This window comes from Camelus ferus, chromosome 1 (assembly GCF_009834535.1).
Source record: "Camelus ferus isolate YT-003-E chromosome 1, BCGSAC_Cfer_1.0, whole genome shotgun sequence".
NCBI classification, from domain to species: Eukaryota; Metazoa; Chordata; class Mammalia; order Artiodactyla; family Camelidae; genus Camelus; species Camelus ferus.
Genome location: NC_045696.1, coordinates 105,021,572 through 105,046,489, shown reverse-complemented (window position 1 = coordinate 105,046,489; position 24,918 = coordinate 105,021,572).

Sequence of the window (24,918 nt, the reverse complement as noted above, 5' to 3'; positions counted from 1 at the left end):
CATATTGTTCTGGCAGCCCTAGGAACCTCCTACATTCTGCTTAAATATTTGATTGGAAAATCCCTGAATAACTTAAAACTGACTATCTGCTTATTCCTCACTTGGACCCAGGCAGCTGAAGAATATTGCTGGGAAAAATCTCATCACGTTACTGGGAATCCACATTTGGCAGATTTTCTTCTACCTCAATGGCACTCTGTCTCAGTCTCCACTGTGACTCCCCCTTGTCAACCAGAACTCTGGGTCCCAGACTCTTCTCTATAAAGACTCTCCCCTAAGAGAGCCCAGGCTTCAGAAAAATATAGACACTCATGCTTCTCACTGATGCTTTCCCTCAACCTTTACTGCGTGAAATGCCAGATTCACATCCCCCTCGGATGTCTAGTAGACATCTCAGATTTAACAGGAACAGACAGAACTCTGAATTTCCCATTAGTCCTCAAATTTACTTTCTATCATCATTGTCCACACCTCAATAAGTTACCTCAAACTCACGAATCATCCTTTATTTCTCCTTCTCATATATCTCACATCCAAAATATCAAAGTTACCTCCAAAATTTCTCCTAACAGAATCACATGATAGCCCCTCAATTACTTTTTTTTCTAGTTGAAATATAGTTGATAAATATATATATATATATATATATATAAAACCTCTCAGTTTCTAAAGCTCCACTCCCAGCCACAATGATCTCTCTCCAAGACTTTGGCAATGGCCTCTTGATTGATGAGGAAGGAGCCCTGCCCCCAGAACCTAGAGTATATGTTTGATTGCGTCACTTCCTACCTGAACTTCTTCCCCTCCTATTCCCATTACACCCCTAGCCCTTCTCATTGTACTTGGAGAGCAAATTAAACCCTGTTCTATGGTCCCACAAGGTCCTGCCTGCCTGTGATGGTCAGAGCATGCGAGCTCTTGGAACAAACTTACCCAATACTCAGCAAAGGCTCAAACCATGTAGATGTCTGTTTCTTGCTCATATACCAGCACTGATTGGTAAAATTCAAAGATACTTGTGTCTCTCTTTCAAAGTCACCCTGGGGGTCATTTTCATTCTAACTGGCTGGAAGGGGAATATAAGCAGGGAGAAGTGCATATGGGTGGTTGTGATAGGGCACAATTGAATATCACCTCTGTTCACACTGCAATGGCTGGAAATCTCGTGGTCACACACACTTTCCCAGGAGGTTGAGGAGTTGCCCTAGCAGCATGTCCTGGAATAAAAAGAACCTGGATTTCAGGGGGTTGGCGGTGGTCTCTGCAATGCTGCCTCCCTGACTTGATCTTCCTCCATGCCTGCCCATGTTCCCCATGCCCAGCCACTCGTTCTTTCTTAATGAACAGAACACACTGTGGCTATTTTCTTCACAGAGACTGTTTCTTCTGCTCAGAATGCTCTTCTTCCATAAGTATGCAAGCTTGCCTTCTCCTTACCTGCATTTCTCAACTTGAATGCCATCCCCAATTCTGCCACAGCAGCACCAGCATATAAGCATCTTCTGCATCTCCCCACAAGTTCTTCATGACGCTTTGGACAAGACTAGCAGCTTCAGGAGAGCAGGGCTCTGTCTTGTTCCCCACTCTATCCTGGAACAAGAGAGAGACTTAATAATTTTTTTTTTTTTTTACGAACTCATACTCTTTGAATATTTCACCTTGAGATTTTTTTCCCTAACTTTTAAAAAATTACAGTACTCCCTCAAGTACTTAGAAGTATATTTTGGTGGTGTTCATTATGAGTTTTCTTAAACTGAAAAAAATCTTTCCCTTCCCTTATGAATATTTTACTGGCTAGTGTAAGATTCTTGGATCACAATGCTTTTCTTGAAAAGCTAAATATATATTGTTCCACTGTCTTCTAGTGTCCAAAGTTGCAGATGAGAAATCTATTGTGCTCTGATTCTCTTGCCTTTGAAATCAACCTCTTCACCAGGTTTGGGAGCCTGTAAGCAAATCTTCATCCTCAGAGGTTAGAAATGTTATTAGATATGTATCTTTTTTTCATTATTTCTTCATTTCTGTTTAAAAACTTATATCTTTTCCAATTCAGAGTTTTTCTTTTTTCTTTTTTACACGTTTGCTTCTCCTAGGTCTGTCCATTTATCTCCTTCTGAAGCTGCATTTTGAATGTGAGGTCTCCTGGGTCTATCCTCCACATCTCATGTTCTTTTCACTTTTTTCCTTTGTAACTTCTGCTCTTGTGTAGTAAGATTGTTCTTCTACTGGATGTTTTAGATTTAGTCAGCTAAATTAGTATTCAGTTTTCATTTGAATCAATCCTAATTTTTAATTCTGCAACTGCATTTTTAAAATTCAGATTTAAAAAAAAATGTACCCAAGCTCCTTTGTATTTTCCAGTTGCACAGCTTTATGCAGTTTCTCCAAACTTTTCTTTCATTTTTCCTTCTGTTTCTTTCACTGAAGCTCCTCACTGGGAAGAGGTCTGCTCTTTGCTTGGTCCCTCTTCAAGGTCTTGCACCCGTTCATTCCACCCTGTGTCCGCGCATGGCTCCCTCCAGCACAGCAGCAGGTCAGGCTGAGGGTCTTACAAACAGTGGATCAGAGGACTGGAGGGCAAGGAGGAGGACATGAAGGACTGTGGTTTTCCCAGAGGCACAATGTCACTCTCTCTGTGCCTTTGGACACTCTCAGCTTGGTGTCTTGGGTCTGCGCATGCTGCTGGGTGGTCAGATGTCTTCACCCAGGCTTGGCCAGAAAGGACCCCTCTTCCCTTGTCCCTGGATCCCATGTCCTTCAGGTGACAGAAGCAGATCCCATGGAACAGAGGTTGACCACCGTCCAGTCCCTTGGGACCTGAAACCTCAGGCACGTGTTGGCTCCTCTTAACGATTCATCATGAGGGCTACTCCCATCCGCACTGTCATTCTTGCTTTCTCGTTGAGTTACTGCTGCAGGGGATTCGGTGATAGAGGGCATCAGAAATAAGGGCTCAGGGTGGACCCACAGGTCTGCCCACAGTGCCTCCTGCTCAGTGGACATTATCCAAGCAGGAACCAGAGGCAATTGGGGCAGGAATAGGACCACTGGTTGGGCTCCTGGTATAGACCTCAGACCACAGGGGTAGGAGTGGCGCCAGATGATACTCACTCTCTAGCCCGCTCCCCAGGCAGGAGAGTAGGTGGCGAGCAGGATTTTCAGAAGTGAATGTCCCTGGAGTGGTCAGCTCTGCTATTCTGCTTGGAGGACTTCTCAGGAACATGTGGGAAGTAGACTGGCCAGAGATTTAGGATGCGAATCTTGGCCATCTCTCTTTTCAAGGAATGTAACTAATATAGTTTTCTCATTGCTGGATAGGACTGAGAAATGTAATATATTTGGAAAGCAGGTTGGAGTTCATCTGGGAAGAATAAATCAATTCTTCTTTAGCGTTTATATGTCTTTAAGGCTTAGACAATCTTTCAAGTTTATCAGAGAACAGGGGTAAATGCTTCTTTCCAAAGCACACTGATAAAAATCGAAAGTCAAGGAACCACATTTGTAAAGGAAGCTGAAGCAAACAGATGGTCTCCAGGACCAATCAGCTCAGGTCCTGTTGGTACCACTGTTCTAAGTTAAATGAGCTGTTTAGCTGTTTGTCTGCTTATGTGCCAGGATCTATGCTTTGTGCTGAGAATACTGAGATGTTTAAGACACAAATTCCTTTTCTCAAGAAGTTTCCCATATTGGGAAAAGGATATGAACTGGGGAATGGCAAGAAAATACAAAGAAAACCAAGTAAATGAAACGATGAAGGGAAACATGGGATCCCAGAGGAGAGGAGTGACACTCAGCCCAGCCCAGGACAGGAGTCAGGAACATTTCCATGGAGATGCTCTGAGCCACCTGGGGAAGTGACTGTCTGTACTTTGCTGAGGGGACCTGTGATTGTTATTTGCAGGTCAGAGAACTATCCAGCTGAAGAGAGTCGGAACAACCTCCCCACAAGTCTGCCCTTGGCCCCTACACAGAGGCGCCAGGGGTGTCTGGTCAGTGTTTGAATTCTGAATGACCACGGCTAGGGCCAAGGACCTACATGGATGACCAGGATTAGTGGGCCAGAGGACAGAGGATAAATTAAGGATAGAAAGCCAAATTTATTCAGCAGCGAAGAGGGCAGGAGCAGGCCAAGAATGGTGGGCAGAGAGAAGATTGCAAGGTCAGGCACTGAAAGGAGCTGGCTGGAGTGGAGGTGGGAGTGTCTGCAATAACAACTATCAGGAAGCTGAGAACCACATTTGCTATGTATGCAGCAAGGTGACTAGGAAAATGACTGGGACCAGAAAAAGATGGAGGGGAGATTGAATGGTAGTTCCATCAAAAACTCCAAAGGATGGGTTAAGTTTCATGTAAAAAAACTTTTTAAAAATTGAAGTATAGTCAGTTACAATGTGTCAATTTCTGGCAGTATAGCACAATGTCTCAGTCATGTATATACGTACATATATTCGTTTTCATATTCTTAAAAAACAGTTTCTAAGCATCAATTTTCAAACTCCTTAAACTTATAAAGATAACAGCTCCATGTAAAAAAATACTTTCTAAGCATCAACTTTCAAAAACCCTTTAAACTTATAAAGACCATTATAAGATCTTGAGTTTCCAAAAGCAATTCCCAAATTTGAGAAAGTATTCCTTTATTTTGGAACTTTTGCTAGTCTTGGAGGGACTGGTCAACAGCTGAGAATCATTGAACATAGGGCTCATTCTCCTCTGCCTTTTTCATTCTCCTAATGGCTTTATTGAGATATAATTGGCAGACAATAAACTACACATTTAAAATGTAAAAAATGGCAAGTCCTGCCATATGCACCCAACCATGAAAGCATCACCACAGTCAATCCCGAGAGTTTCCTTACGCTCCCTCCTGCCCACCCAGCTCCAGGCAGTCACTGGTCCTCATGCTGTCATTGCATGTTAGTTTACATTACTAGAGTTTTATACAAGTTGAGTCATGCAGTATGTACTCTTTGTTTGTATGGGTTCTCTCAATCAGCAAAACTATTGTGAGAGTCTTTCATATTGTACATACCAAATGTTCATTCCATTTTATTGCTGACTAGTATTCCATTATATGGATAGACCATAATTTGCTATCCATTCACCTATTAATGGGCATTTGGGTCATTTCTAGTTTGAGGCTATAATGAATAAAGCTACTATGAACATTGGATGAGCACATGCACTCTTTTCTCTTGGATAAATGTCTAAGAATCCAATGTCTGGATCACACGATGAGTTAAGTTTGACTTCTTGCCAAAGTGTTTTTTAAAACCAGGATCATTTTTTTTTTTGAGGGTGGGGAAGGGAAGTAATTAGGTTTATTTAATGATTATTTTAATAGAGGTGATGGGGATTGAACCCAGGCCCTCATGCATGCTAGGCATGCACTCTACCACTGAGCTATACCCTCCCCCTTAAACCAGAATCATTTCTAAATGATTCTTCTATTTACATTCCTACCAGCAATGCATGAAAATTCTAGTTCTTTACCAATACTTGCCACAGTGAACATGTTTCATTTTAGCCCTTTTAATAGATGTGTAGCAGCATTTCATTTGTGATTTTAATATGCATTTCCTCAGTGACAAATGATGTTGACTTCTTTTTCATGTATTTCTTAGACATTTGTATATCCTTTTTGGTGAAGTGCCTGTTAAAATCTTTTGTCCATTTAAAATTTGTATTGTTTATTTTCTTCTTACTTTATATATTATAGACGCATATTCTTTATCAGCTGTATGGTTTGCAAATGTTCTTTCCCCAGGCTTTGCTTGTCTTTTAATTCTGTTAACAATGTCGGCAGACTTTTTCCTTGATGAAGTCCAATTTATTAATTTTTTCTTTTATAGACTGTGCTTTTGGTGTCATATCAAAGAAATATTTGCCTAACCCAAGGCAAAAGTCTTATTTTAAGGAGTTTCTGGTGTTCGAGCCCGTCCAGAATTGAAGCTCAAATGCATTATTCAGGGAAAATCCCAAGTCTCTGATTTACTCCTATTTTCTCTGAAACAAAAGCATCCTCTTGAGACTTGCTTCATAGTCTGCATCAGCCTCTAGCGCTGTCACCTAGAATTATTGCCTCCCAGAGGCTCTGTTCTATTCCAGGTTATCAAAGGAGAGTGTTCTCTCATGAGGACTAGAACGGGGCCTTCATAGGTCTTGCCTTTCTCTGCTGCCCCCTCCAGCCCACCCCTGTGGTCCTGATCAGTAGGGACATGTATCTCATAGCAGGAGGTAGGTTAAAGTCTAATGCACTGTGCCTTGGATTGTCCTGGCATGTGCTTTTTCCAGATTCTAGGGACAGAAGGAGAAAATGTAATAATACTAGCAAATCAGCAACACCTGGGCCCCTGTGCAAAATTGACTCTGTCCACAGAAAAGGAAATGGAAACCACCATGACTGACTGCCTCCTCTGTGAGCCTGCTGGCAGAATCCTTGTAACGAACTGTGAAGATAAGCATCACTGTCCCTACTTGCAGCTAAGGACAGAGGCTCAGAGATGGGGGAGAATCTAGGTTACCCTGAAAGTAAGTAAGTGGCAGAGTTGGGACTGGAACTTGTGTACCCACTCACTCACTTTAGAGTCTCCAGGCCTCATCAAGCTACTCAAGGGAGTGGTAACCAGTGATTTGTTCAAACAAAGGAAAATGTATGTGAAACCTTCCTCAGGGGCAGGCCTGTTTCCTCGGGCCATGGGTGTTTAATCAGGACCCTGGGGGCTGCGGGAAGATCGCTGGCTGCCATCCTCCTTCTGAGCAGCAGGGCACAGTAGGAAGAGTCTGCGCTATGGAGTCAGAGAACTAAATTTGAACCCTGGTCTCACAACTTATCAGCTGTGTGACCTTGCCTTAGCTTCATAATGTCTCTGAGCCTGGGTCTTCTTGTCAGTTAGGAAAAAAGAAATTTGGTATATAAAGTCCTGCTGCTTGGAGCAAAGGCTGATGAGAAGCTGCCTTGCCCTGGAGGAGAGGCTCAGGGATGAAGACACACGGAGGTCCCGGCCAAGCTGACATTTGCTGCCTGTGTGTTTGGAAATATCCAAAATGTCACCCTTGGAGAGGGACTGTGAGCAATTATTGTGTGTCTTGAGTTCAGAGACCAAGGTTTAAAAAAATAAACCTCCCTACTCAAGGTGAGCTTGTAAACAAAAAAATTCCAAAACTTAAGACAAATTCTAATGCTGAGAAAGGCTGACAATTGTGAGCTAAATCCACTCCAGGTGAAATAAAAATGGTAATGTGAAAATTACTTTTAAAAAGGCATATTTAGGGTCCTCATAGATAAAGAAATGACCTCTATGAATAAAATAGACTTTTATGAAACTAAATAGGCAGAAGGAAACAGAACCAGCAGATAGGAAAAATAACAATTTGAAATCCTGGAAAAATAGACAAATGGGGTTTTAAAATTAAAATATTAATGGAATCAACTTCAGTGTTATGTTAGGATTCCTTTTTCTTTTTTGTGAGTATATCTATTACAGTTACCACAAGGTTTTTTAAAAATTTTAATTTAATTTAATTTATTATTTTTATTTTTATACCGTAAGGTTTTGCTATAGCATTCTGTATATATATGTGATTGCTTTAAGATGCTAACCTCTTTTTTCCAAATATATTTTTAGTACCCTAAATTTGTACTCTCCTCCCCTCACTATTACTGGTTCTGCTATCGTATTTTATATATGTTTTGTGTATCTCAACTTTAGATTGGAAGCTGAAAAAATTGGAAGATGGTAGACATGAATTAATTTGGAACATGGCATAAAAAGATTAAAATTATAAAAAATCAGTTACGAGATATGGAGAGACTTTAAAGTGTGTTAAATAGATTTTCATAAAAAAAAAAGAATACAGGAAATGGTGGCACAATTAAGTATGCATCTTAAAAACTGAAAGAAGAAAGCATAGGTATAAATCTTCATGACCTTGGATTAGGCAGTAGTTTCTTATATGACACCAAAAGCACAAGCAACAAAAGGGAAAAATTGGTAAAGTGAAAATTACCAAACTTAAAAACCTTTGATCTGCCGAGGACACCATCAAGAAAATGAAAAGCAATACAGATAGAGGGCATATTTTTGCCAGTTATATATGTGATAAGAGGCTTGGGTCTGGAGTATATAAAGAACTCCTACAGCTCAATAATATAAAGATAAATAACCCAATTTAACATGGGTAAAGATCCAAATAGACATCTGTTCAAGGAAGATACACAATTTACCAAAAGCACTTGATAAGATGCTCAACAACACTAGCCATCAGGGAAATGCAAATCCAAACCACAATGAGACATCACTTCATATTCACTAGGATGGCTAGACTTAAAAAATCGGGTAACAAATATTGTGAGAATATGGAGAAATTGGAGCCCTCATACACTGCTGGTGGCAATGTAAAATGCTGGTTTGCAAAACAGTCCAGCAATTCCTCAGTGAGGTAAATATAGATTTACCATGTGATCTAGAAATTCCTCTGCTAGAAATACAGAAATAAAAGCATACATCTACCCAATAACTTGTACCTGAATGTGTGGAGCAGCATTACTCATCATGGCCCCAAAGTAGACACAACACAAATGTTCATCAATTGATCAAGGAATAAACAAAGTGTGGCATATCCATATAATGAAGTATTACTTGGCATAAAAAGGAATGAAGTACTGATACACACTATAGCATCAATGAACCTTGAAAACATAATGCTAAGTAAAAGGAGCCAGTCGCAAAAGACCACGTATTATGTGATTCCATTTATAAGAAATGTCCAGGATAGGCAAGTCCCTAGAGACAGAAAGTAGACTGAGATTGCTTGGAGCTGGGAGGGGTCTGGGGGAAATGGGGAGCAACTGCTAATGCTTATGGGGTTTCTTTTGGGGGTGATGAAATGTTCTAAACTGTATTGGGATGTTGAGGTGGTGGCTGCACAACTCCAAAGATACATTATGAACCATTGAGCTGTACATTTTGAATGGGTGAATTGTATATGAATTATATCTCGAAAAATTTTTATTAAAAAAATTAAAAGTAAATACAAATAGAGTTAAAAAAATACTTTATAGCTTTTAAGCCAGTTAAGAGGAGAAAGGAGAAAAGAAAATTTGAGTAATTTAATAGAAGGCAAGGGAATCAAGAAAGGAAATTGAAAGAAGCAAGTAAATTAAAAAAATTACCTGGTAATATCTAAGTCTAAATATATCAGCATTCAAAAGTTTAAAATCACCTATTAAGAGAAAAACAACTGACTGATTACAAATGATAAAAATCAAACCTTTTGTTTTTCGTTAAAACGTCCCTAATACAAAATCATAGAGAATAGTTGCAAATAAAGAGATGAGCCAGCTATACCTACAAACACAAATCAAAAGAAATTTCTGTGGCTTTTCCAATATAGAAGAAAACTGAATTTAATGGAGAAAGTGTTATTAGAAACAAAAAGAAGCCCTACCTATTGATCAAATATTCCAGCGAGAAAATATAACAATCATGAACACATATGCCATGATATAGTCATACAAAGAAATACATGAGAGCAATGAAAATGAACAAGCCAGATCTCAAATATATCAACACTGACAAATCAAAAAAATGCATTATTAAGTGAAAAAAGCAGATGCATCTCAAAACAAAGAATGAGACTTTTATGTAAGTTCTAGAACATAGAACAATATATATTGTAGATGAATAAATACACAGTCCATGGTTTCATAATTTTATGACGTACTTGAATAAATGCTTCAATCCAATCACTGCTTCTTTAATACAGGAATCACAGGGATCGATGGAAGTGGTTTTCCCCCCCTCACTGAATCTGAATTTGTACAGTTTTCACCAATGACTTAATTAAACCCATGATCAGATTCAAATTTCAGAAAATACACAGGATGCATACAGCATCCCTGTGCTGCTGTTCTGTGCTGGGCATAGGAAGATGAATGAGATCTGGCCCCTGTTCTGAGGGACCTCCCAGCCATGAGGGCTGGAGGAAAGGCAAACAGCAATATAATGGGACAGACAGAGGGATGGGAGAGCCCAAGAAAGCACATTTATCTATGTATTCCTCTCTGTGGGCTCAAGGAAGACTTTCTGGAGGCAATGCCTTCTGCACAGAGTCTTAAAGGATGAGTACAGCTCTCCTGGTGAAGGTGGTCGGTGAGGCTGGCTTGAACAAGAGCCTGGAGCCAGCACAGCATGGGGTGAGTGGAACCTCACCATGGTTTGGGTGTTTCTCATTTGGGCAGGAAGTACAAGGTGCAGGTAGCAGGGGTCAGGGACATCTGGTCAGAGGAGTGGGTGAGTCAGATCCCCGAGCACCATGTAGGCACGCCAAAGAACTGGAACCTCAACCTAGGGGTATAGAAAGGACCACTTCAGGGTTTTCAAGCAAGGCACCGTTAGATTTGTGTTTTTGGATACCTCGCTCAGGCAGCAAGGTGGAGGGCTTGGACCCAGAGACAGGGGGTGACTTCAAGAGATGGGAAAGATCTGAAACAGAACCTGAGGTTGAAGAAGCAGGTAAACTTGATAGGATTTAGTGAGCTTGTATGAGAAGAGGAGGAATCTGGAAACACAGCCAGGATGGGGCTTGGGTGGCTGCTAGGGGCTTATCAACCAAGTCTAGGGATGTTTGAGTGAGTGAAGATAGTCACGAGTTCATTTTCTGTTTCACAGTCCCGAAGCCCATCAACTCCACTCATCCTCATGACCACAGATTGTACAACTTACACAGGTCGGTGACAGAAAGCCGGGGGAGGGGGGGAGAAGTGATTTGTAAATTACTTCAGCTTGTGGCTTTTTGATATTTCCTTGTAATAATTATCTTGAATTCACATTACCTATGACAAGGAACACTGACACAAGGATTACAGAGCGAAGTTAAGCATCACTGAATTGTACTGAAATAAGAGAATTGCTATCGTGTATCCCTGACATTTTAGCAGTATCGAATCTGATTTTGTCACATTTACAAGGTACCGTGAGCTGGGATCCAGAGGCGGTGTGTTATCATCGCCTAGCATAGTGTTCCTTAATTATCAGCACTCTCACACTTCCTGCACAGCAGATTGGAATCGCTAGAAATAGCACAAACTTGAAAATTAGCGTTTTTCTCTTAAATAATCAGGATGCGGTATTTATAGTTTTCATAGGAGAGGAGTCTTAACGAAGGTAAACTAATTTCACACTCAGAGGTGAGGTAGTGTTTTCTCCCTTCTTATTATGTGATTCCCCACCCCCCTACCTCCTTTCCAGGGTCTATTTTTTCAGCCTCTCAAAATTTCCATAGCATGAATAATCCTCTCCATTTTGCCCTCCCCAAAGAGGTGTTTCTGCACTTGGCTTGCCCTTGTGATAATTCATGATAGTGGCAAGGAGCCCTTGACGGAATGGAAGATTTTGCTTTTCTTCACAGTTACTCACCAGCCTGTGACATTAGCAGCCCTGGATCACATGGATTGCACAATGTTTAAACTTCAACAGAAGTCAAAATGCCTTGTCTAGGTCGCTGAGCTCTACATCACATATAAACTACTGGCCACCAACTGGCAGTTGAATGAGAAAGGAAAAGAAAGGAGGAAGAAAATTAAACAAGGCATAACAGATGGACTTCTGAGTTGTCCTTGACACAGAAGTGAGGTCTATGGAATCAACTCGTGGCAGCTCCCTCCCTCTCCGGGTCCTCATTCTTCCTCCGTCCACTGTATCCTGCATCGCAGGCACATGATACCCTCTGCAGAGGGATACCCGTGTAAGCCCACCTCCCCAACACGGATCCCTGCTTCCGAATCCCTCCCCAACACATTCAAACTACCATCATGCATTTAAGTTGGCACTGGCCATCTTAAGACACAATCTACCTTTTGGAATGAATTCATCTTCCACTATAAATGCCTGGCATCCAGCATCCTAGTGACTCTTGAGTAATGGGAAATTTTCAGGAGTGTTTAGAGGTGAAGTGAGGAATTTCAAGCCCCGAGAAGAGTAAAGTATTCTGGGGCTTAGGTGCCTTTTTGTAGTTACAGAGGCTTTCAGCTAAGAGCTGTCTGTGCACGAGGCCAGCCTTGGGAGGAGGCAGAGGCTGCACTGTCAGCCCCTCATGTCGCACTTACTGTTATATTTCTGCCTTAAGCTTCACCATGAATGATAGGTTCTTTCTGGCAAAGACACTGTAAACTTGAGGGAAGGGATGGTAACTAATACATCTTGGTTTTTGTGCCATTGTAGCTGTGCACACTGCCTGACTGTTGTGGGTGTTCGATAAATAGATGTTGATAATGGAAAGAGAAGGAGAGGGAGACCAAGAGAGAGACCGAGCAGCAGAGAATGCCAGACAGAAGCAGCGAGAACAGGGAAGTATTTAGAATGAGAAGCTTAAGGATGTTTAAATAGAACATTGCTGAAAAGAAGGTACAAGAGACTAAAAGGAAACATGAGAAAAAATACACTGTAAAACAAAACAAATGTAGAACTCTAGGGCTGGAGGAGAGCTTAGAAGGCCCAGAAATCTGCTCCCATCCGAAGCCAGATTTCTGTGCCTGAATCGTGGGAGGCTTTGTCTGTCTGGTATCATTAAGAACTCAGCAAGGACACGTGGTCAGGCAAGGTCTCCCTGAAGCCAACAAGACATTGTAGGTGTTTCCAGGCCTGTGATGTAAGGGCTTCACACTGAGAATCAACTCTGAAGGGAGTCTATAGTGAATGGTGACTGTTTTTGCCACCTAGCATCATGCTCTCTTTCAAGGACAATCACTCCAACTCACTTCCAGAGGACCAGCCCTCTGCACCCTCAGGCTTGATGCTGTGGGAATTCATTCCCCCTTGGACTTGGGCTGGGCAGGGAACTCAGGCGTGGCCAATCACAGCGCTGCTTTCCCCTGGCCACTGTGAGTGGCTCACGGATGGCTGGAGGACCCAATCCCAATTCAAGACAATAAAGCACAGCCTTGGCACTTGCTGAGGCTGTTGAGAAAGAGCCCAACTCCAAATTTGCATAAACATAAAAAGGGTTGCCTAGCAGCTTCCTGTAACCCTTTTTATGTTTATGATTGGTGACTCCTCTCCTCACACACAGCTAAACTTTCAGGGGGAACATTGCCCAAAGAACCATTTTAGAAATTGATCAGAGGCAAACAACATATTGAGAAGTGTGTATTCATGCAAATCTGCTGAGCTTCAGGTATGAACAGGGAGGTCTGGCATTCTCATCAGGGACTGCTCTTACTCCTCATTATTTCCCTCCCTCTAAATTTGTCCGAGTGGTTCTACCAGGGTGGGTAGGGGTGGAAACACCAGCCGGCTTAATCACAGCTGGGAAAAATACTTGTAGATCATACATATAAATGATTTGTATTGAAATACATAAAGAGGACTTATAACTCAATAATAAGAAGATAAACAATCCACTTTAAAAGCGGGCAAAAGATTTGAGCAGACATTGCAGCAAAAGAAGTATACAAATGGCTAACGAGCAGGTGAAAAGGTGCCCAACATCATCAATCACTAGGGAAGGGCAGTTTAAACCGCAGTGGGTCATCATGATACACCCGCTAGAATGGCTCTGAGCAACAGTTGTGGAGAAACAGCTCCTCATGTGTTGGTACATTGCTGGTGGGAAAGTAGATTGGTACAGCCACTTTGGGAAAGTTTGACACTTTTTTAAAAAGTTAAACATAAACTTACCACATGATTTTGCAGTTCCACTCAGGTATCTGACTAAGAGAAATGCAAAGATATTCCCCACAAAGACCTGCACATAGATTTTCCTAGCAACATTATTTACAATAGCCCAAAGCGGAAGTAATCAAAACGTATATCGACTGGTGAATGCATAAATAGTATAGGGTATATCTGAACAAGAAAATAGTATTTAACAATAAAAAGGAAAGTACTACTGATGGATTCCACAATATGGACGAACCTGAGAATACTCTGCTAAGTGGAAGAAGCCACAAGACTGTACATTATATGATTCCACTTGTGTAAAATGCTGTCAAAGGGAAAACCTTAAGCATCAGATCAGTGGTTGTCGGGAGCTGGGGTAAAAGCTGGAATTGATGACAAACAAGCATGAGGAAATTTTTAGCAGAGGAAGAAAACATTTTAAAATTAGGTTATGGTGTTGGTTGTACAACTCTGTAAATTTACTGAGAATCATTCGATCGTATAGTTCTCATGGATAAAAATCTTATGATATGTAATTTATACCTTATCAGTCTTTAAAAAAAAGAAGAAGTAAAATGCCTAGCTTCACTAGTGGTCAGAGAAATGCATATTAAAAGACCTAAGAAATAACACTGGCCACCCATCAGATGACAAAATATTAAAGAGCTAGATTATATACCCCTGGTAAATAGGTAGAAAAAATTGGGATAATTATTTTAGCTTTTTTATAAAGAAATTTAAAAATAACTATTATAATTCAAAACATCTATATTCTGTGGCTCTGTCATCCCGCACCTAAAAATCTATCCCATTGGAATAAAGATATAACATTTGAATATATATTTTTAAAGGGTTTTGCATTATATTTAGTAACAAAAATTGTTTTAAACCTGGAAACGAAACGATTACTTATCAATGTGGAATAAATAAACTGATGCATCCATACTGTGGTGCAGAATTCAGTTGTAGAAAATTTGAAGAGAAAGTGAGTTGATATGGGGAATTAGGCAGGAACACAGTCCTTGGGAGGGCTGGAGGAACAGGGTCTAGGTTGAGTTTCCAAGGATGACTCTCAGGCACAAGCACAGACGTGGCTCACCAAGGTTGCTGCTCTCTTTGTCACATGGAGATAGCAACAATATTCTATACAGATCTTATTATATCGTAGGTTGTATTATTCTCAATTATTTGCTCCTCTTCCTTGTAAGAGATTATACTTCTCCATCTCATTAACAAAGCTTGGCCATGTGACTTGCTTTAACCAATGAAATGTCAGTAGGAGTCATACATGTCAGTTCCAAATAAAAGCTTTCAGTGCCTTTGCATGGTTCTGCTGTCTCTCTTTTCAGTCTGTCACAACAACAGAATGTCCTAGATAGGGGCTACTCTGTCAGCCTAGATCCTAAAATAATGAAGACACTGGGGTAAAGTCAAACCAAACTCACAGTCAATGTGCAACATCTGGGAGAAATCATCCTTTGTCACTAGCTACTAAGTTTTTTTTTTTTTTCCTAAGCAGTGTAACCTAGCAAAAGCTAACTAGTAAAGCTAGAAATTCAGGAAGCTACAGCTCTAATTGCTGGATCCCAGATACACTGCAGCAGTCATCTAAAGCAGCAGAATAGCTGCTCTGCACCCTGACTCTTGCTATCTTTGAGGCTGGGCACCAGTCCCTGGGGTTCCCAGTCCAGCACTTGTGCCGCAGCCTACCTGACTGCAGCTGAGCTAAGAGAAGCAGCCAAAGGAAAATCTTTCCACGCTTCTGACTTCCAAATCTCTCTCAAGTGCCCATTTGGCAGAACCGAGGTCAAATGAAGATTGCAAGTCTATGAGGCAGGAGATATAGTCTTTGAAATGTAGTAAGACACACTCCAACAGGTTTAGAATGATGCTGAGTGCGCTCAGCTGCAACAGCTGCCACTCATGTCATGAAGCATCATTCAGGCTTTAAAAAGAGTGAGTTAACCCTCATCTCTTTGGTTGTGGTCTCCAAGGGGCAGTTTATACCAAAAAGAAGCTATCAAAGGCTGATAGGGCATGTTGAAAGATCAGAGGAGCCAATCATGGGGGGTTTTGTTGGCTAAAGTTGGGAAAAACAGGAATAATTTTTAAAAGTTGCAAAATATTAAAATATATCAAATATATGCAAATGAGTTTTAATGATACTTAAACAATGTTAATGAAATAATAGATTTAGTCAACTGACTCCCAATATCTCAAGGTAGAAAGTGTTTAAGAAACTTTATAATGGATAGACAGAATGACAACAGCTCAGTCACCAATACATCTCAATTTCACCCAGAGTGGAAAGCCTGGATGTAATGCAACAGGAAGCCAAAAAAGTAGAATCTGAATTTCATCAAGCCTCTAGTGCTAACTGCCAGTTTACAAGAAATACAGGGACTAGAGGATCATGCTAATTGATGCTTTGAAGATGTGGTCACCTTAATTCAGAATGTGGTAAATTTTGCTGAGCAAACAATCAGGTTTCCTTACCCCAAAAATGGCCTGTTTAAAAGAGAAGAAGGGGAAACTTAAAAATTAAAATTGACATAAGAGAAATATCAATGAAAAGTAACTTAAGGACCTTCTTTAGAATCTGATTAAACAAATCAGGTATAAAAAAAAAGACTTTTTAAAAAATACAAAAAGGAAAATCTAAAGGCAGATTATTGGATGATATTAAACAATTACTCATTCTGTAAGATGTATTAGGTGTGATGATTTTTTAAGCCCTCAGCTGTTAAAATATGTGGTGAAGTATTTACAGGTAAAATGTGATGATGTTTGAAATTTGCTAAAAAACACTGCAGCCCTCACTAGAGAGAAAGGAAGGATGGAAGGAAAGAAGGAAGGAGGGAGGGAGGCAAAGTGGGAAGGGGGATGAAGAAAGGAAGGCATAGTAGGTTTATTGTCGCAGTAACAAATTGCCACAAACTCGGTAGCCAAAACGCCCTCACACATGTATTTCCTTGCAGGTCTGTGGATTAGCAACCTAACATGGCTCTTATGAAGCTAAAGTCAAGGAGTTGCAAGACCGTTTCTTTCTGGAGGCTCTAGCAGGGAATCTGTTCCCTTGCCTTTTCCAGATTCTAGGGGTCCTGGTTGGAGGCCCTCTGCCTCTATCTTCAAAGCCAGCAAGGTTGCATTTCTCGTATCATTTTTGCCTGGCTACATCTCCTCCAGCTACAGTCAAAAAAGATGCTCAGATTTGAAGGATTCACATGAATAGGTCAGGCCCACCTAAATAATTTAGGAAACTCTCCTTATCTCAAAGGACTTGACTTAATCACATCTGGAAAATCCCTTTTACCATGTAGGGTAACAGACTCCTAGAGGACAGAATCTGAATATCTTTGGGGGGAGCCATTATTCTGTCTCCTATGGGGAGGATTAATGAAACAAGATTGGCAAAATGTAAATATTGATCATCGTTGAAGTTGGGTGATGGGTACATGAGAGTTCATTATACTTTTCCCACTTCTTTTGTGTATGTATGAAAATTGCCATAATAAAAACCTACAAAAAATGATCTAAGTCTGTTGGAGCTGACTGCAGAGGATTTACATGATGAATTATAAGGTGGGAAAAGCAAACTTCAGAGAAGTATAAGTAACATAATCCTAGTTTTATAAAATAAACAAAAGACTGAAATTTCATATATTTGTCTGCCTGCCCATCTTCTCTCTCTTTCTTTCCCTTCCCTCTCTCCTTCCCCTTCTCTCCTTCCCCTTCTCTCTTTCTTTCTTTTTTCTTTCGCTCTTTCTCTCATTAATCTATCTATAATTAAATGAACCAGGAAAAAGCTAGGATAGGATATTTAGATAAGTGGTTAATACATTGGTTATAGAAAATGTGTGTATTAGAGTAGGGGAGAGGTAAGCAAAACTCAAACAGTTCTGTGAAAGCAGTCATCTGCCTTTAAAAGTGAATCTTTAAATCCATTTATGAAAATGTTACATATGGAAATGTACATACAGATAGAGTACATGCATACAGAGATACATGAGTGGATGGTCACCCAAATCTAGTTATCTGAAGGTAGAGGTATTTTGGGTGATTTTTATTTTCCCCTTATACTTTTCTGTATTGTTTGAAAATGTTTTACAATAAACATATATTCTAAAAAAAAAAAATCATGAAAGATGCAGTAAAGTGATTTTAATTGTGGAAAACAAACAAAAAAAAATGTGAATGAGTAATATTACTGTTCCTAGAGTCAGGGGCTTACCCTCTACCTCCTGTTTCTTTCCTCTCTCCTTCCTCCTCTACGGAGGTAGAACTGACATTCTAAACAGTATTGACAGTGAAGATGATTCCACATGGTTCAGAGGAAGGAAGCAGGGTATAGTACCCACAAACTTTAAATTCTGTTAGAAAATAGATACAAATTAAAGATACATATTAATTTTGGGGGGGCTAAAATAATATAAACAGGTATTATAACCATCAAACCAACAAAGGAAAAAGGGGGGGATTAAGAGAAGCAAACTATAATCAAATCAGTGGGAAAAGAGAACTTTGGAAAAGAGGAAAAAATTGACAGGAAAACCATGGTAAACAATTAAAAAAATTAGTAATCCAGATGTAAATATATTCAACTAACTTATTAAAATGCAGGGAATATCATGTTGACTAAAAGTCAAAACAAAGTTTTAAAATCCATTTATTTGCTGCTTATAAGTGTCACAAATAAAATGAATATGGAAAGCTCAAAAATAAAGGATAGAAATAGCCTATCATGCAAATGCTAGCCAAAAAAAAAAAAAAAGTATTCTATTAGACAAAATTGAAAACGTTAAGATGCTACATTATAAATTCATCAAGATATAATAATTATGACCTTATACGCCTAATAACATGGCCTAAAAATAGGCAGGATTACAAGGAGAAGTGGACAATCCATGGTCCTAGTGGGAGGTATTAATACCAAGCTGTCACAAACTGATGGATTGAGAAAACAAAAATTAGTCAGAGGCTCTGGGCCCTTGAGCCCCATGCACAGAGGCACAATGCTTTAGACTGAACGTTTGTGTCCCCTCCACATTGATATATTGAAACCTAATCCCCAAATTGGTCATGTGTGGAAGTGGGACCTTTGGGAGGTGATTAGGTCACGAGGGCAAAACCTTCATGAATGTGATTAATGCCCTTGCAAAAGATACCCTGGAGGTTCCTCTCTCCTCCCTTGCCTTGATCTTGGATCTTGGACTTCTTGGCCTTGAAAACAATGAGAAACAAATGTGTACTGTTTGAGCTCCCCCATCTATGGTACCTTTGTTGTAGTAGTCAAATAGATTAAGACAGAGATGGAACAGGGAGGGAGGAGAGAGGTTTTGGGGTCATGGAGCCTATTTCCAGTCACCTCCAGGGACTCCTCAGGGAAGATCATATGCGCCTCAGATTTGAGCTTTGCCTTCAGCTCATCCTTGTGTTTATAAAAGAATCTGTCACCCCGCAGTCTAGGAAGGTCAGCCAGGTCTTTAAGGCCAAATCAAAGCCAATACAGACATTAGAATACAAATTGAAACACATTGTTTGCTAACCAGATACATTTGTGCAAGTATATATCAGTTTTGGATCAGGAACAGATGAAGGAAGGTTTCACTCTGAAAATGAAGGATTGAAAAAAAACAATATTAAAGTGAATGATGTTTACAATATGCTGTTAACATTCCTTATGAGTGAAACTCAAGTGCTCGTGCGATTATTCACTCTACAAACAGCTTGCTCCCTTTGCAAATGGTTTGCCACCGGGCATATTTGAGTAATGAGCTCCTCAGTGCTTTCTGGGCAGGGCTCCTGTTCCCAAGGTGTATATAGTCAGCAGCCGCCTTGGGGCTGGGAATACTTTCAGAGGAAGGGACTCCTCACTTGGTATACTTTGTTTCTTGCAGAAAGGAGCCTAGGTTAGTCCCTGCAGCTGGGAATGGAACCAAAGCCCTGGGGTAAGTGTTACCACCAGGCTGCACACTCCGGGTGGCACTAAAGAGCCAGGGCCCACTGGCGCTCTGCAGTTCCTAGCCCCGAGTTAGATGGTTGCAAGGTTATAAGCCCACTGTAGTGAAGAAACTGCATGGGGTTAGGGTTATGATGCCAGCCCTGGTGAGCAGAGTCAGGTCAAGAGGATAGGGGAGTTTAGAGTCTACTGTGGGCAAAACACTCCTGAAAAAGTCACAAGCTAGAGAGAGCTTCAGCAGAATGGACATCCAGACACATTTTAATAAGATTTAAATTAAATGAATAATACAGGTCCACTGAAGAAAAATGAGAAGACATAGACAAGCAAAAAAAAAAAAAAAAAAAAAAAAAAAAAAAAAAAAAACCTCATAATTCTCCACCCAGAGACAGATAATTGCAATAAACATTCTGATATTTCCATTAAACTTTTTTTCAGTGACTATGTATCTACGTATATGTGTGGTTTCTTAACAAAAGCAGAAGCATACATGTAATACTCACCTAACTGCAGAGTGTCTCTTAACATATATAATGCCATGTATATTGTACCTTATATAATATATATGATATCCCATTGCATGTAAGTACTATACTTTGGTTCATCCATCTCCTAATGCTGGATATTGAACTTGTCTCAGTTTTTTTGTATCACACTGGATGTACTTGTACACCCATCTTTGTGCACCTCTCTGTTTGCTTAGGATAAACCCCAGGAGGTACTGTGTCCAGATCAAAGGGACAGAACATTTGCCAAATCATCATATGGAGAGATTTACCAGTTGATTCTTTCTCTATCAAGTATGAGAACATTCAATTCCATTTCACCAACCCTGTGCCTCAACATTTGTTTCATCTTTCCAGTTTCCAGATAAGTGTCAAAGATACCTTGTATTTAAGTTTGCATTTGTTCAATAGCTGGCGAGACTTTGCCATTTCTGAGTCAAGGCTTCAAGTGACCTTGAATGTTTTGCATGCTCTCTTGTACATCTGGTATCAACAGGAGAACATATCCAGGCATGTGAGAGGCTCATGGAACAGAGTAAAATAACTTTGGTTACCCTGGAATAGCATACAGCCAGGTGGTCTCCAGAAGCGTGAGCAAGCCCAGACAAGATAAACTCCCAACTATTCCAGACAGATGAACAATGAATGCTTATTACTGTGAACACTAGGGTTTTGTTACTGTTTGTTATGCAGCATTACTACAGCAAAAACCAATTGATACAACTGATGACTGCAAGAAAACTGGGATGTGAGTATGGGATGGGTGCAGCTGTCAGAAGAAGGATGGCTGAACACATGCAGCAGAAGCAACAAATGACCATTACACTGAGATATTAAGGGCTTGTCTCTCTCATGTTTAGCTGTTGACATTTTAGATGCAGGACTTGCAGAGGGCAATTCTTAACTCAAAGGAGTGAATCCATAAGGATGGCATTTCAGGTGGTACTGGAGGGAGGACAGCCCGATCTCCTTTTAAGGGCCAGAGTGTGTTTTGTAGACAGACCAGAATTTTCTAGGGCTCCTAAGAACACCATTTAGTGTGGGTGAGAATGAAAAGTGAATGTGCTTTTAGTAGAAGGGCAATGAATTGTTTGAGAAAAGAGTTTTCTCTCCTCCCACCAAGGATCTCTCCTTTTAATGGTCCTGTCAATAGTGTGTCCCTTAGGAAAGACATACAGTAAGTGGCATCTTTACGGAAGCTGATTGCCGAGCTCAGCCCTAAGAACTAGGTTCTGAGAGCTAGCTGGGATTAACAACAGAGATATAATTATAATCCAGAGGAAAATCTTTTATGCGACTTGTGTAAATGATGTTAGATTGCCACAGCAATTTACTCCCTTGTTTATTTCTCAATTACACACTATATTTCTTGGAGGAAATAGGATTAAATTGCAGCAAGAGAAATTAAGGCCTGTAATAAGGATGGATTTCTTATTGTGATGGTCATTAGACTTGGGAAACGGATTTTGTAGGGCAGTTGTGAAATTTCTCTCCCCTGAGGCTCATGAGAGCAGACTAAGGCATTGGCTGATTTGGGGGTGGGAGAACTGGTGGGTCAGTTTGGTTTTCATCTTTTCTGGAAGCAGAAAGATCAGAGAGGTTAAAATCCTAAAATCTTAGTGCCTTCATGGTTCCTCTTCTTGCCCCTACTTTGTTCAGCCCCAGCAGGAATTTCCTCTCTCTGACGCCACTCCCCTGCTTCCTAGCAAAGGGCCACCTGGACCTTTGTGTCTGTTCCTATTTTCACCACACTCCCTTCCCCAGGCTTTGTTTATGAGTCATGAGTGGTGCCCCAATGGAAAGAACATAGGTCTGGGCGCAGACATCCAAACAGTCATCCACATGCATTGAATGAGAGCTTGCCACGGGCCAGGGATTGCACAGGCACATGATTCAGAGCAGTATCTTCCCTCATCCTAACGTGGAAGATAAAAATAAACCAACCAACAAAAATGTAGATAATGTGCTGTCAGGTAGGGATAAGTGGTAGAAGCAAAGCATTAAAAATGATGAGTAGAAGATGGTGCATTAGAGATAAGGTGGTCAGGGAAGGTTTTCTTGGCAGTAACATCTGATCAGAGACCTGAGTGAAGTGATGAATAAGAGAACTGGGGGAAAGGTGGGTGCCAAGTCCTGAGGCTAGAATGCCCTGGCAGTGCTTAAGGAACAGCAAGAAGGTCAGCGTGGCTGAGCTGAAAGAGCCAGATGCAGAGTGATCATAGGTGGGACTGGAAAGCTTGGCGGGGCCAGGCCATCTGGGAGCTCGTCGGACATGTAGGCATTTTGGATTTCATTCTGAATGATGTGAGACTGGGACAGCTTTGCAGGGTTCTGAGCTGGGAAGTGACATGATCTGAGTTACATTTCTACAGGGATGCTCTGGATGCTGTGTGGAGTAGACCATAGGGGCATGGGTGGGAGCAGGGAGGCCAGAGAGGAGGCTAGGGTAGCAGTACTGGTGAGTGCCATGTCAGCTTGGGTCAGGGCAGTAACAGTCAAGTGATGACTCCTTTTGACACTGAGTCTGAATTCTGGTACTGCTCCTTACAAACTGAGACCTTGGGCTAATTGTGTAGCCTCTCCGAACTTGAATTTCTTCTTTAAAAAATCAAGGATGAGACACGTCCCTTGTAATTGTTTGGTTCACTCTGGGCTCTCAGTAACCTATTGACTTCATAGCCCCTACTCTCCCTTCCAGATAATTGTCCTCCTTCCTCTGGGAAGGATGTCCTGCAACTAGTTTCAAACTGCAAGTATAGAGGCTTGAGTTAATCCTCTTGAACAGTGTGTGGCCTATAATCATCACGGTCCATGGGAGGTCCCTCTGTTGTTTTATTTACTTCATTCTCCATTCTCCTTTCCTTTCACCCTCAGCCAATCATTCATTCTAAAGTGTTTAATGCAATGCCTTCTGCAAACAGCATATTGTCATTTTATGTGCATGTATTTTAAATGTACCTAAATGGTGTTGTATCATATATTTTGTTCTCATTCTTATTTTACTAAGCTCTGTCTTTTCCAGATCCGTCCTTCTTGCAATATACATATTCGATCCATCGCTACTAACTGCCGTCTGGCACATATGCCGTGATGTGAATCCTTTACGATATACCCAGCCACTTTTTCAAGCTCCTGCTACAACTTGACATTCTTATACTTGTGCCCCTTGGACTGTGTGAGAATTTCTTGAGATATATACCCAAGGAGCAGGGTGCTTGGGTCATAGGTATTTCTATGCCTAATTTAACTGAGTACTCACGGGCCTTTTCCAGAATGGCTGCACCCCTCCCACCGGTAGTGCATAGAAAGTTCTGTACCCCACATCCCTTCCAGCACTTAACATTATACAGCTTTCCAATTTTATCAGTCTGATAAGCATAAAGAGATGGTTCTTTGTCAATTAGCATTTCCCCAATTAATCATGCATTTAAGCATTTTGAGTTTCCTTTTCTATAAATTGCTAAATGTTCTCTTTGAACATTTTTAATGGGGGGTTTCTATCTATATTCCTTTTGATTTACAAGAGTTTCTTGCATACTCTAAATAATGAATTCCTTGCTGATATTAAATGCCACAAATATGTTTTTTTCATTGTGTCATCTACTAACTTTCCTAAATGTCTTTCATTGAATGTAAAAATACTTAATTTTGATATGGTCAAATCCATCTAATTTTTGCTGTGTGGTTTGTGCTTTTGAAGTATTGCTTAGGAATTGCTTTCATACCTCTATGTTGCAACGATATCTTAGATATTGAGATATTTTATCCATTTGGAATAAAGTTATATTTAAGTAGGAATTGAGCTTTTTCTTGTGTTTCAGTTTTTTCAACTCTGTTATTAAACCAATATTTTCTTTATTGTATAGTGTTATTTTGTTACAAGAGGTATGATAATGGTCTGTCCTGGCTCTCTGGTCTATTGGTCCATAAACTGTTTGTAAAACAATACCAGACTGCTTTTACTACTATGCTTTATAGACTACTTTATTGTCTGATAAAGCAGGTTTCTCCTCGTTCCCGTTTTTTATTAAGATTGTCCTATTTAATAACAGATTTTTATTTCTTCCATAGAATTATTGTGGTATAACTTGTATGCATCAACATTTATATATAACTTTCAAAATCCATTTAAATAAATACTTAGGAGTCCCATGTGTGTTACGTGTAAAATTATATCTCAGTAATTCATATGAAAGCACAAAATTCCAGAATTAGCTAAGAAAATCTTATTAGATAGATTATTTTTACCATCCCAGAAATTTTCCTTGTACCCTTCTGTTAGTCTTAACCTCATGATTAATTTCTGTTCACTATTACCATTGATTAGTTTTATATGACTTAGATATAAATGGAATTAGACAGTCCATATTCTTTTGTAGCTGGTTTTTATACTCATTACTGTCATTGTATATATTAGCATTTTATTCCTTTTTTTAATTGCTGAGTAGATTTGTTTTCCATTTGGCTTTTGGTAGACATTTGGATTGTTACCAATATGTATATATTATGTAATAGGTCATTATAACCATTATTGTTGAAGTCTTTTTTGTAGACATAGGTTTTCACTTCTCTTTGGTAGGTATCTAGGAGAAGAATTGCTGAGTCTTCATGTAGGCTTATATCTAGCTTTTCAAGCATTGCTAAACTATCCTTCAGAATAATTGTAGCATTTTACATTCCACCAGCAATGTCTGAGAGTTCTAGTTGCTCCACATCCTCACTGACATTTGGTATTATCAATTTTAGATAGAAGTTATTCCAGTGGGAATGAAATGTATCGCACTGTAATTTT